Source organism: Bubalus bubalis, chromosome 12 (assembly GCF_019923935.1).
Source record: "Bubalus bubalis isolate 160015118507 breed Murrah chromosome 12, NDDB_SH_1, whole genome shotgun sequence".
Lineage (NCBI taxonomy): Eukaryota > Metazoa > Chordata > Mammalia > Artiodactyla > Bovidae > Bubalus > Bubalus bubalis.
Window position 1 is genome coordinate 44,528,784 of NC_059168.1, and position 14,124 is coordinate 44,542,907.

Here is a 14,124-nt window from a genome sequence, read left to right on the forward strand (position 1 = left end):
GCATGAGTCCTGGCATCTGCCTGCCAAGCTGCATCTGTTCCCGTGGTCACTGCCAGCTGAGAACTGAAGAGACTGCCCTGTGCCTCTGTTTCCTATGGATTAAGAAGTGGTTTGGCTTCCTGGTGGCTCAGTGGTAAAGACTCCGCCTGCCAATGCAGGAGATGCAGGTTCGATCCCTGGGTTGGGAAGATCCCGTGAAGAAGGAAATGGCAACCCACTCCAGTATTCTTGCCTGGAGAATTCCATGCACAGAGGAGCCTGGTTGGATATGATTCACAGGGTCGCAAAGAGTCAGACGTGACTGAAGCAACTTAACATACAATCAAATTTTTGGCTTTATCCCAGAAAACATGAAATTATTCTTACTGAATGTGTTGCTTGAAACTTCCTTACTTTTCCACTGATAAAGTGGAGAATTTCTAGAACTCCTGGTATTGCCCGACCCCATCCCCTCTCCTGCCCCATCTGCTCCTCTTGGTCATCCTGTGACATGACCATTGTCTGACTCTACCTGGTGACAAAAGCTTGTCCTCCATGGGGTTGCCCACAGGATCTCATCACAGCTCCTGAGGGGCCCCGTCTAAAAGAGTCTTTGAGGGGAGACTGGAGAACATTGCCCATGCGAGCGCAGGTTCTAGAGTGAGACTGTAACCGAGCAGGACCTCAAGGGGCCTTGGGGAGAGACAGGCCTTCCCCCGCATCTTCTGCTGCAACTCCTCTCTGGAGTACCTAGATAACAGTATTTGATGTTTTCTGATACTATCTGATGCTATATAGTTTCCTAAGTTGTTTTGCAAATGTAAAAAATACCCCTCTCTCCACCAAATGGAAAATGTTAACTACTTGACGACCTTGAACCCCAGGCCTCCTGGAGCTTAAGGACTGATGATGTTCTTTCCTCTGATACCACCTGCTGCCTCCCATCAGCCAATCAGAGGATTGTGCACAAACTGATCACACACCCTGAGACCCCCTCCCTCACCTGCTTTTAAAAATGCTTTGTAAAATCCTTCAGGGAGCTCTAGGCTTCTTAGGGCATGAGCTACAGGTCTGCTTACCCAGTCCTGCAGTAAACCCCTCTCTGTTCTGCACTGCGATGTCACAGTTTGCCTGGCTTCACTATGTGTCGGGCACACGGACCTGCACTAACAGGACATCCTGGGTGCAAGGCTGTCTCCACCACGTGGTGATCTTGTGGCCTCTGGCAGGTTACTCACCTTTTCTAGGATTCGGTTTGCTCCTGTGAAAAATGTAAATGATAACAGGTCAAATGCCTTAGTACCTAAAACGCTTAACGTACCCACAGAAGATATTCACTGTGTTGCAGCTCTGAGTGTTTCTCCCAGGATGTCTGAGGCTGTGGGACCCCAGCCTCGGTCTCCTTTCTGGGAGCTCCTGTGGTTGGATTTGGGCTTGTTCATGGACCCAGCCCCTGGTGAACCCGCGAGGGGCCCCAAAACCAGATGCTGTGCTCAGTTCTTCATTTTATTTTTACCAAGACATCTCAGCCAAGTGTCAGGAACACTTATCTTATTTAAGATAAGAATATATTTATCTTTATACAACCAACAAGAAAAAACACAGTGCAGTGAAACTGTAATATTTTTCCCCAAATATTTCGTCAGTGGAAAGAGCAAGAGAGATGGTAGTCTGGAGCGGGAATCTGGAAAGGAAGGTTCCCGGGCCCTGACAAAAGGGCTCAGGCAGGAGCAGGGGAGGGCTCTGGTTGGTTCAGCCCTGTAACAAGACTTTGGCACTGAAAAGTCCACATCCCGGGAAACCTTTAGCTGCAGGTCTGCTGGGACTGTCAGTCACCATGAAAGTCATGGCCCTGTGGCCTCGATCTCCTTTCTGGGAGCTCCCATGGTTGTACTTGTCCTTGTTAATGGAGAAAACGGGTGATGTGCAGCTGCATGGGTAAGTGTGGGCAAGTCCCCAGCCTGACTATCATCCTGGTGTCTGGTTTAAGACACCAGGTGTCTGCACCTCACAAGCCTGCTCTCTGTTCTAATGAAAAACAGAGATTATTCTATTTTCCTTTTTTGTATCAATTTTTTTTAGATTCTCCATATAAGCAATATTACACGATATTCGTCTTTCTCTGTCTGACTTACTTCACTTTGTATGATCATCTCCATCTGTATTGCTGCAAATGGCATTATTTCATTCTTTTTGATGACTAATATTTCATTATATATATGTATATATCTTCCTTATCCATTCCTCTGTTGATGGACATCTAGGTTGCTTCCATGTCCTGGTTATTGTAAACTGTGTTGCAATAAACATTGGGGTGTCTGTATTCTTTTGAACTATGTTTTTCTCTGAATATATGCCTAGGAATAGGATTTCAGGGTAGCTCTATTTTTAGTTTCTAAAGAAACCTTCATACTGTTCTCCATAGTGGCTGCACCAGATTACATTCCCACCAACAGTGTAGGAGGGTTCCCTTTTCTCCACATTCTCTAGCATTTATTGTTTGTAGGCTTTTTGACGATGGCCATTCTGACTGGTGTGAGGTGATACCTCACTGTAGTTTTGATTTGCATTTCTCTAGTAACTAGTGATGGAGAAAGCAATGGCACCCCACTCCAGTACTCTTGCCTGGAGAAACCCATGGATGGAGGAGCCTGGTAGGCTGCAGTCCATGGGGTCGCTAGAGTTGGATACGACTGAGTGACTTCACTTTCACTTTTCATTTTCATGCATCGGAGAAGGAAATGGCAACCCACTCCAGTGTTCTTGCCTGGAGAATCCCAAGGACGGGGAAGCCTGGTGGGCTGTCGTCTACGGGGTCGCACAGAGTCGGACATGATTGAAGCAACTTAGCAGCAGCAGCAGCAGCAGCAGTAACTAGTGAGGTGGAGCATCTTTTTGTGTACCTCTTGGCCATCCATATGTCTTCTTTGGAGAAATGTCTAGTTTGGTCTTCTGCCAATTTTTTTGATTGGGTTGTTTGTTTTTTTCATATTGAGCTCCATGTGCTGTTTGCAAATTTTGGAGACTAACCCCTTGTCAGTCTCATCATTTGTAAATATTTTCTCCCATTGTGTGGGTTGTCCTTTTATTTTGTTTATGGGTTTCCTTTGCTGTGCTCTATTTTTACTTCTGAGTCATGCATTATTTTATATATGCTATTACACAGTCAAAACAAATTGTACTTTGATGTTATAAAAGTACCTTGAAGAAAAGCAAAAGTAAAGAAGAAATTTGGGTGCAGACATATTATAAAATAGATGCTAGCCCAGTACCCAACAACATAACAAGTTATCTTTCTGTGGAGGTCTAAATACAGAACAATCGTGGGTAGGATTGTACTAAAACTCAGAGATCAGGTGTAATTGGAAACAAACTGCCCAACAGTAAAGTCAGACTATGAGTAATTCCCTTAGTATTATGCAGTCAGATCCCCAAATTACCCTTTAGTTGAATTCACAAACCACACTGTTGTGAAGAAATACCTCGTGCATGGTAACCTGAGGTTCCTTGGCCCTTTGTGTCAGGGCAGCTTCTCCCCTGAGCTACACTGTTCCAGACAGGCCTCGGATTGACTCCAAAGCTGCAGCTGCTCCCCGCCCCCAACCTGGGGCCTCATCACAGACTGATGTTAATGAAGCTGCAACAGCCTCCTAGGAAGCCCCCCTGGGAAATCATGGTAAATAAGAGCTGGCCTGTTTAGATCATAATTTACCTGCTTAATGGGCTCTGACAATCCCTGTGCTTTCATAAGCCAACTGAACTACACTCCTCATCCAATTTTCCTTGAAAAATGCTAGATCACACAAAAAATCAGAAAACAACAAGTTTCCAAAGGTTTTACACTAAGAACCCTGTTGGGAAACAGATTGACCCTGCAAACTGGACCTCATTCCTTTCAGGGTTGCTGAGCTGTGAAGGTGGGGGAATGCTGGGCAGTGGGTGGTCCTTCTGCCTCAGACCAGCCTCACTGCCCATGAAAAATTGCTTATGCAGCACTGGAGTGACCTCTCCCCATTATAGGTCCAGAAGATCCCCTGGAGGAGGGCATGGCAACCCATTCCAGTATTTTTCTTTTAAAATTTGTATTTATCTTTACCTTTAGCTGTACCTGTTCTTTGCTGCTGCACATGGGCTTTCTCTAGTTGTGGAGAGCAGGGCCTACTCTATAATTGTGGGGCATGGGCTTCTCATTGCGGTGGCTTCTCTTGTGTGGTTACTGTGCTCTAGGGCGCAGTCTCAGAAATTGTGGTGCATTGCCTTAGCTGCCCTGTGGTATGTGGAATCTTCCCAGACTAGGAATCAAACCCGTGTCCCCTGCATTGCAAGGAGGATTCTTAACCACTGGACTACTAGGGAAGCCCCCACTCCAGTATTCTTGCCTGGAGATTTCCATGGACAGAGGAGCCTGGCAGGCTATAGTCCATGGGGTTGCAAAGAGTAGAACATGACTGAAGTGACTGAGCATACACACAGGTTATTGATTTAAAATTTTCTTTTATATTATATCCATTTGAGGCAATAAACTTACATTTAAACACTATTTTTGCTGCATCCCACATATGTTAATATGTTGTGTGTCCATTATCATTCAATTCAAAACATTTTATAAATTTACTTATAATTTGTTCTTTGACCAATGGATGACTTGAAAATCTATTGCACAATTTCTAAATGTTTGGGACTTTTCTGGTCCCTCTTTTTAATTTAATTCAGCTGTGGTCACAGAGTGGCCTCTGCCCGTTTAGTCCTTTGGGGTTTGCTGGTCCCTCTTTACTGAAGGTTGATACTTTTAAAAAGATTTCAGATGATTGTTATTTACGGTAACGGGTGAGAACCACTGGGCTAGATGACCTTTGGGGTCACTCCTAATGTAATAATCTGGTTCTTTGCTTCCTGTTGTTAGGGAGAGGTTTTTAAATAATGGTTTTTCAGGCTGACATACGTGTGGACAGGCTCTGCTGCAGCAGGAATCCCCTTTGGACGCTGTTTCCTGGGAGCTGACACAGCATATCAGCTGCCTCCACACCTGGCTCTGAGTTGGTTGTTCCAGGCTGACAGCCAGCCTCTGGTTCTCTTGATTCGTACCCTTTCTGTACGATGGGTTCCAATGAGAACCAGAAACCAGCCCTGCTGACGGCTTTTCTGCAGAGATGCCACTTGTGCTATTAATAAAAGAAGAGCACGTAATGAATTTGATTCATTTAGCAGCTTCGCAGGGTGATAGATCATCCACAGAACATATTAATTGGGTGTATCGGATAGTCTGGAATGAACACCGATGTTATTAAGGGCCTTGTGTTGAAACGACTCTCACTGCCAAGTCATGAAGCTCAGGCAGAAAGGGAGACATTGTGAATATAAACTGAACCCAGCTCAGGCAGCGCAGTGCTTTTCCTCCTTACCTGCACTGTTTTGGAGGTGACTCTGATGAAGCATCTCTTTCTGCAGGGAAGACATTGGCAGTCCCAGAGCAGCCCTTCTTTGATTCCACTAGTCAGTGTCAGAGAATGAGGGCAAGGAGATCTTGCCAGAGTTTCTGTTTCTCGCCAGATGACCCTGCAGGCCCTGTTTCATGGGAGGCTCTGTGATTCCTGGAAACACCCGCAAGTTATTTTCAAGGTGACTGGCTTGTGCAGGAAGCTCAGTGACTGGGCTCTTTGTCTTTCCCCGACTTTCCTGATTTACTGTCTAATAAACCCATTTCATCACCTGCCTCAGGTGCCTGCAGGTACAGCCTGCAGAAGATGCAAAGGTGATGGGCAGCAGAGGTTGAAATAAACAGTTTTTCTTTTATTGTTCCAGACACAGTTCAACGTTTTCTTGTATTTCCTTTCCTTTGCTTTGGACATAAACCCTGAAAAGTTGATGTTATGATGCACAATCTTATGGATAAGGAAACCAAGGCTCAAAGAAGTCAAACTGCCCATGGCCATTTGTTTTGTTCAGTTGCTAAGTCATGTCCGACTCTGCGACCCCATGGACTGCAGCACGCAAGAATTCCCTGTCCTTCACTGTCTCCCGGAGTTTGCTCAAACTCCTGTCCAATAAGTCTGTGAAGCCATGCCACCATCTCATCCTCTGTTGTCCCCTTCTCCTCCTGCCCTCAATCTTTCCCAGAATTGGGTCTTTTCCAGTGATTAGCTCTTCACATCAGGTGGCCAAAATTTTGGATCTAACCCATGGTCATACTGCAAGGTTTATCTGATGCTCAGCTCTGTATTTTCTTGTGATTTTTAAGGTCATACATATGACTCTTGGGAACTTTTCATTTCTTAGTGGAATCTTCACCTGAAGATTCTCCCCAGCCCTCTGAACTATACAATGATTGAAATGAAAAATGCCCTAGAAGGAACTGATAGCAAACTGGGTGATACAGAAGAACCCCTTTAAAGTGATCTGGAAGACAGAATAATGGAAATCACAAATCAAAACACCAAAAAGAAAGACAAATTCTGAAAGATGAGAATAGTTTAAGGGTCCTCTTAGACAACATCAAGTATATCAACATTTGTATTATAGAAGTCCTAGAAAGAGAAAAGAGAGAGTAAAGTGTTGAAAACATATTTGATGAAATTATGAATGGAGACTTCCTAAACTGAAGAAACAGATTTTCAGGCACAGGAAGCACAGAAATCCCCCAACAAGATGAGCCCAGAGATACTCACACCAAGACATATTAAAATGGCAAAAATTAAAGATAAAGAGAATTTAAAGGTAGAAGGGAAAAATAGAGTCATATACAAAGGACGCCCTATATGGTTGTCAGCTGATTTTCTGCAGAAACTTTGCAGGGACTATCCCTCAACCATAAAAAAATGAAAAATTGCTATTTGCAATAAAATAGATGGACCTGAAGGGTTTTATGCTAGTGAAATAAGTCAGACAGAGAAAGACAAATACTGTGTTAAAACTTATATGTGGAATCTAAAAAAAACCCAAATAATTGAATAAAAGAAAACTGGAGCAGACTCACAGATGTAGAGAATAGAGGAGTAGTTACCAGTGGGGAGAGGGGTGTGGCAAGGGGCAAGATAAGGATTAGGGTCTAAGAGAGACAAACTACTATGTATAAAAGCACCAAAGACACATTGTAGAGCACAGGGAGATACCATCTTCATTTCATAACTTTAAATAGAGTATAATCTATAAAAACACTGAATCACTATGTTGTCCACCTGAAACTATTATAATACTGTAAATCAACTATACTTCAACATAGAAAGGAAGGAAGAAGGGGAAGAAGGAATGAAGAGAGACAGACAGACAGACAGAAAGAAAAGAAAGAAAGAAAGAAAGAAAAGGATAGCTTCTTGGATTCCTGTGTTATAAAGTTATGCACTTCATCCTTCAGTTCAGTTCAGTTGCTCAGTCGTGTCTGACTCATGGCAACCCCATGGACTGCAGCACTCCAGGCCTCCTTGTCCATCACCAGCTCCTGCAGTTTACTAAAACTCATGTCCATTGAGTTGGTGATGCCATCTAACCATCTCATTCTCTGCTGTCCCCTTCTCATCCCACCTTCAATCTTTCCCAGCATCAGGGTCATTTCAAATGAGTCATTTCTTCGCATCAGGTGGCCAAAGTATTGGAGCTTCAGCTTCAGCATCAGTCCTTCCAGTGAATATTCAGGGTTGATTTCCTTTAGGATGGACTGGTTGGATCTCCTTGTAGTCCAAGGGTCTCTCAAGAGTCTTCTCCAACACCACAGTTCAAAAGCATTAATTCTTCAGTGCTCAGCTTTCGTTATAGTCCAACTCTCACATCCATACATGACTTCTGGAAAAACCATAACTTTGACTAGATGGACCTTTGCTGGCAAAGTAATGTCTCTGCTTTTTAATATGCTGTCTAGGTTGGTCATAACTTTTCTTCCAAGGAGTAAGCGTCTTTTTATTTCATGGCTGCAATCACTATCTGCAGTGGTTTTGGAGCCCCCCCAAATAAAGTCTGTCATTCTTTCCATTGTTTCCCCATCTATTTCCCATGAAGTGATGGGACCAGATGCCATGAACTTAGTTTTCTGAATGTTGAGCTTTAAGCCAGCTTTTTCACTCTCCTCTTTCACTTTCATCAAGAGGCTCTTTAGTTCTTTGCTTTCTGCCATAAGTGGGGTGTCATCTGCATAAGTTCTGTTTATTAAGGTCTGTAATTGTTGTCCCACCTTAGATGGATGGCTGGCCCTTTCGTAAACAGCAGGGGTGGATGATTAATTGCTAACTCTCTGAAAAGCACGGGGCAATTAGCAAAAGCCTTCTTCTCCACTCCTCACTGCCCTGCATTACAACAGTCTCTTCTAGGTAGGAGTATGTACGAGTAATATATGACCAATGTTAATTAAAGTTATGTTTGTAATTTAGGTTGGGCAACAGTGCATCCACCCACAAGTAATCATGTCTATTAATTCTGCTGGGCTGCTCCAGCTTGGGTAGGGGAGCTGACTACAGATAGCTCTCCTGGGTCCCCTCTAGCCTGTTTGCCTCCTGTCACTGTTCACCCTGTGTACCAGTCAGCTCTGGTGACTACAGCCCAGGACCACAGACTGGATGGCTTCAACAGCATAACTGTGTCACAGTACTGCAGATTGGGAGGTTTGGCAGGCAGTTTTCATTCTGGGGCCACCATTCTTATAAAGGCACTAGCCCCATTGTGAGGGTCTCACCATCATGGCCCAATTACCTTCGAGGACCCCTTACACAGACACCATCACCTTGAGGACTAGGGCTTCAGCATATGGATTTTAGGGCAGAAACATTCAGTCCACAGCTCTATCTGGCTGATCCGATTATCACAGAAACAAAGGCTTGTGCATTTGGACGAGGTGGGGTAGACAGCAAGCCTGAGTTAGTATAAAGTCCAAGTGATAGAAACTTTAAGGATCACTATTTAACATGCAGTAACCAACATTGTGTCCATCAAGAATCACCAGCCAGGTGAGGCAAATGACTGTGTTCCATGGTCTTGGAGTCACCCTGTCTTAGTAAACGGCAATGTCTTTCTTGCATTTCAATAACATTATTGATCTGTTTAGTTGCTCTAGTCATTCCTGGATATACAACATCACATTCTTCTTAACCACGGGCTCAGAATAGTACATTTCATCACAGATTTGTAATTTCTGAGTGTATTCCCTCTTCTGGAACTGTTAACTTGGCCTCATGCTATAGATCATAAATATCAAATAACAAAATAAGAATGAGATGTTGTTGTTTAGTCACTCAGTTGTGTCATACTCTTTGTGACCCCATAGACTATAGCTCCTCTGTCCATGAGATTCTCCAAGCAAGAATACTGAAGTGGTTGCCATTTCCTTCTTCAGAAGATCTTCCTGACCCAGGGACTGAAACTGTGTCTTCTGTGGCTCCTGTATTACAGATGGATTCTTTACCACTAAGCGACCAGGGAAACCCAATCAGGATGAATAGTGTTTTCAACAACACAAACTGGTGAGAATTTCAGAAGGAAATGGTTTTTAGAAACTCAAATTTTTGAAAACAGCCTTGTGGCAAATGATGAGGACACTTCTATCCTTGTGTCCTGCCCATTGGATACATAACTGAAGCCCCAGGTAACCCCAAACTGACCTGTCATCTGCTACATATGTGCTCAGGGTCTGTGCCATTGCCAGCTTAGGATGAGAATGTTGCAGTGAGTGATCTTAAGTCATCTTTTAACATTAATTTCTGTTATATTTCAGGCAAAAAGAGATAATTATTCTAATCAACTAATGATCAAATCAACTGAGAAATGGAATATTTCCTGCCATATCAGTAAACAAGGATGTCCTAGTCATCAGTGATTGCAGCTACAACCAATGGTGAGCTGATGAGCCCCGAGGGAGCTCAGGAAGGAAAGAATACCTGCTATCTAGCAGCCACCAGACTGCAGCCTCTCCCAAGGTGAGCCCTGAGCAAACTCAGGGTGTGAACACACAGGATACTGGCCCCAGATAGCTGAGAGGTATATCAAAGAAATGATTTCAGTGAGTCCAGACTCTTGCATCTTCTCATACATAGAAAAGTGCAAAATTCCTTAACTTGGGGTATCTAGTTTTCCTTAATTAACAATCATCTTTTGAGGGTCAAACCACCTGCTCTTTCTTGTAAAACTTCTATGTACCTTGGCTCCGAGTATTCTCTCAGGGCTGCTTGAGATGCTGCCTCTCAGGCTTAAAGTCCTAAAATTTCCCACCAGATACTACATAATTCTTTATTTTTAGGTTGTGCATTTACTTTTTAAAAAATTTATTTTTATTAAAGGATAATTGCTTTACAGAATTTTTTTGTTTTCTATCAAACCTCCACATGAATCAGCCATAGGTATACATATAACCCCTCCCTTTTCAACCTCCCTCTCATCTCCTTCTCCATCCCACCCCTCTAGGTTGATACGGAGCCCCTGTTTGAGTTTCCTGAGCCATACAGCCAATTCCCGTTGGCTATCTATTTTACATATGGTAATGTAAGTTTTTATATTACTCTTTCCATACATTTCACCCTCTCCTCCCCTCTCTTCATGTCCATAAGTCTATTCTCTATGTCTGTTTCTCCATTGCTGCTCTGTAGATAAATTCTTCAGTACCATTTTTCTAGATTCTGTATATATGCCTTAGAATACAATATTTATCTTTCTCTTTCTGACTTATTTTACTCTGTATAATAGGTTCTAGGTTCATCCATCTCATTAGAACTGACTCAAATGCATTCCTTTTTATGGCTGAGTAATATTCCAATGTGTATATGAACCACAACTTGTTTATCCATTCATCTATCGATGGACATCTAGGTTGCTTCCATATTCTAGCTATTGTAAATAGTGCTGCAATAAAAAATGGGATACATGTATCTTTTTCAGTTTTGGTTTCTGCAGGGTATATATGCCTAGGAGTGGGATTGCTGGGATGGTGGTTTTATTCCTAGCTTTTAAAGGAATCTCCATATCATCTTCCATAGTGGCTGTATCAGTTTACATTCCCACCAACAGTGCAAGAGCATTTCCTTTTCTCCACACCCTCACCAGCATTTATTGTTTGTAGACTTTTTGATGATGGCCACTCTGACTGGTGTGAAGTGATATCTCATTGAAGTTTTGATTTGCATTTCTCTAATCAATAACCTCAGATATGCAGATGACACCACCCTATGGCAGAAAGTGAAGAAGAACTAAAGAGCCTCTTGATGAAAGTGAAAGAGGAGAATGAAAAAGTTAGCTTAAAGCTCAACATTAAGAAAATGAAGATCATGGCATCTGGTCCCATCACTTCATGGCAAATGGATGGGGAAATAGTGGCTGACTATTTTTTTGGGCTCCAAAATTACTGCAGATGGTGACTGCAGCCATGAAATTAAAAGACACTTACTCCTTGGAAGCAAAGCTATGACCAACCTAGACAGCATGTTAAAAAGCAGAGACATTACCTTGACAACAAAGGTCCATCTAGTCAAGGCTATGGTTTTTCCAGTAGTCAGGTATGGATGTGAGAGTTGGACTATAAAGAAAGCTAAGTGCTGAAGAATTGATGGTTTTGAACTGTGGTGTTGGAGAAGACTCTTGAGAGTCCCTTGGACTGCAAGGAGATCCAACCAGTCCATCCTAAAGGAGATCAGTCCTGGGTGTTCATTGGAAGGACTGATGCTGAAGCTGAAGCTCCAATACTTTGGCCACCTGATGTGAAGAGCTGACTTATTTGAAAAGACCCTGATGCTGGGAAAGATTGAAGGCAGGAGGAGAAGGGGACAACAGAGGATGAGATATTTGGATGGCATCACCAATTCAATGGAGATGAGTTTGAGTAGACTCTGGGTGTTGGTGAGCAACTGAATTGAACTGAATAATGAGTGATGCTGAGCATCTTTTCATGTGTTTGTTATCCATCTGTATGTCTTCTTTGGAGAAATGTCTAAGTCTTTTTTCCACTTTTTGATTGGGTTGTTTGTTTTTCTGGCATTGAGTTGTATGAGCTGCTTGTATATTTTGGAAATTAATCTTTTGTCAGTTGTTTCCTTTGCTATTATTTTCTCCCATTCTGAGGGTTGTCTTTTCACCTTGCTTATAGTTTCCTTTGCTATGCAAAAGCTTTTAAGTTTAATCAGGTCCCACTTGTTTACTTTTGTTTTTGTTTCCATTACTCTAGGAAGTGGGTCATAGAGGATCTTGCTTTGATTTATGTCATTGAGTGTTCTGCGTATGCTTTCCTCTAAGAGTTTTATAGTTATGGTCTTACATTTAGGTCTTTAATCTAATTTGAGTTTATCTTTGTGTATGGTGTTAGGAAGTGTTCTAATTTCATTCTTTTACATGTAGTTGTCCAGTTTTCCCAGCACCATTTATTGAAGAGGCTGTTTTTGCCCCATTGTATATTCTTGCCTCCTTTGTCAAAAATAAGGTACCCATAGGTGCATGGGTTTATTTCTGGTCTTTCTATCTTGTTCCATTGGTCTATAGTTCTGTTTTTGTGCCAGTACCATACTGTCTTGTTGACTGTAGCTTTGTTGTATAATCTGAAGTCAGGAAGGTTGATTTGACCAGCTTCATTCTTCTTTCTCAAGACTGCTTTGGCTATTCAGGGTCTTTTGTGTTTCCATATGAACTGTGAAATTTTTTGTTCTAGTTATTTGAAAAATGCCATTGGTAATTTGATAGGGATTGCATTGAATCTATAGATTGTGTTTGGTAGTATAGTCATTTTCACAATACTGATTCTTCCTACCCAGGAACGTGGACTATCTCTCCATCTGTTTATGTTGTCTTTGATTTCTTTCATTAGTGTCTTGTAATTTTCTGTGTACAGTTCTTTTGTCTCCTTAGGTAAGTTTATTCCTAGATATTTAATTCTTTTTGTTGCAATGGTGAATGGGATTGATTCCTTTATTTCTCTTTCTGATTTTTTATTGTTATTATATAGAAATGCAAGTGATTTCTGTGTATTGATTTTGTATCCTGCAACTTTGCTAAATTCACTGATTAGCTCTAGTAAATTTCTGGCACTATCTTTAGGGTTTTCTATGTACAGTATCATGTCATCTGCAAACAGTGAGAGCTTTATTTTCTCTTTTCCAATCTGGATTCTTTTTCTTCTCTGATTGCTATAGCTAGGACTTCCAGAACTATGTTGAATAATAGTGGTGAAAGTGGACACCCTTGTCTTGTTCCTGATCTTAGGGGGAATGCTTTCAGTTTTTCACCTTTGAGAATAATGTTTGCTGTGGGCTTATCACATATGGCCTTTACTGTGTTGACGTAGGTTCCTTCTATGCCCATTTTTTGAAGAGTTTTAATCATAAATGGGGCTGTATTTTGTCAAAGGCTTTTTCTACATCTATTGAGATTATCATATGGCTTTAATCTTTAAATTTGTTAATATGGTGTATCACATTGATTAATTTGCATATATTGAAGAATCCTTGCATCCCCGGAATAAATCCAACTTGATCATGGTGTGTGAGCTTTTTGATGTTTTGCTGAATTCTTTTTGCTAAAATTTTGTTGAGGATTTTTGCATCTATGTTCATTAGTGATATTGGCCTGTTTTTTGTGTGTGTTGTCTTTGTCTGGTTTTGGTATCAGGGTGATAGTGGCCTTGTAGAATGAGTTTGGAACTGTTACTTCCTCTGCAATTTTTTGAAAGAGTTTTAGAAGGATAGGCATTAACTCTTCTCTAAATGTTTGATAGAATTCTCCTGTGAAGCCATCTGGTCCTGGGCTTTTGTTTTTTGGGAGATTTGGGATTACAGCTTCAATTTCAGTACTTGTAATTGGGTTGTTTGTAATTTATATTTCTTCCTGATTCAGTCTTGGAAGATTGAGCTTTTCTAAGAATCTGTCCATTTCTTTCAGGCTATCCATTTGACTACAATATAGTTGTTCATAATATTCTCTTACAATTCTTTGTATTTCTGCACTGTCTGTTGTAACCTCTCCTTTTTCATTTCCAATTTTGTTGATTTTGTTGCAGGAAGGTGGACCCCTTCCAGGGCCTGAAACTGAGCTCTTGTCTAACACTTGGAAATGAACTGTCCGAGGAGACACATGTGCTGACAAAGCAAGAGATTTTATTGGGAAAGAGCACCCGGGTGGAGAGCAGTAGGGTAAGGGAACCCAGGAGAACTGTTCTGCTGCGTGGCTCGAAGTCAGGTTTTATGGTGATGG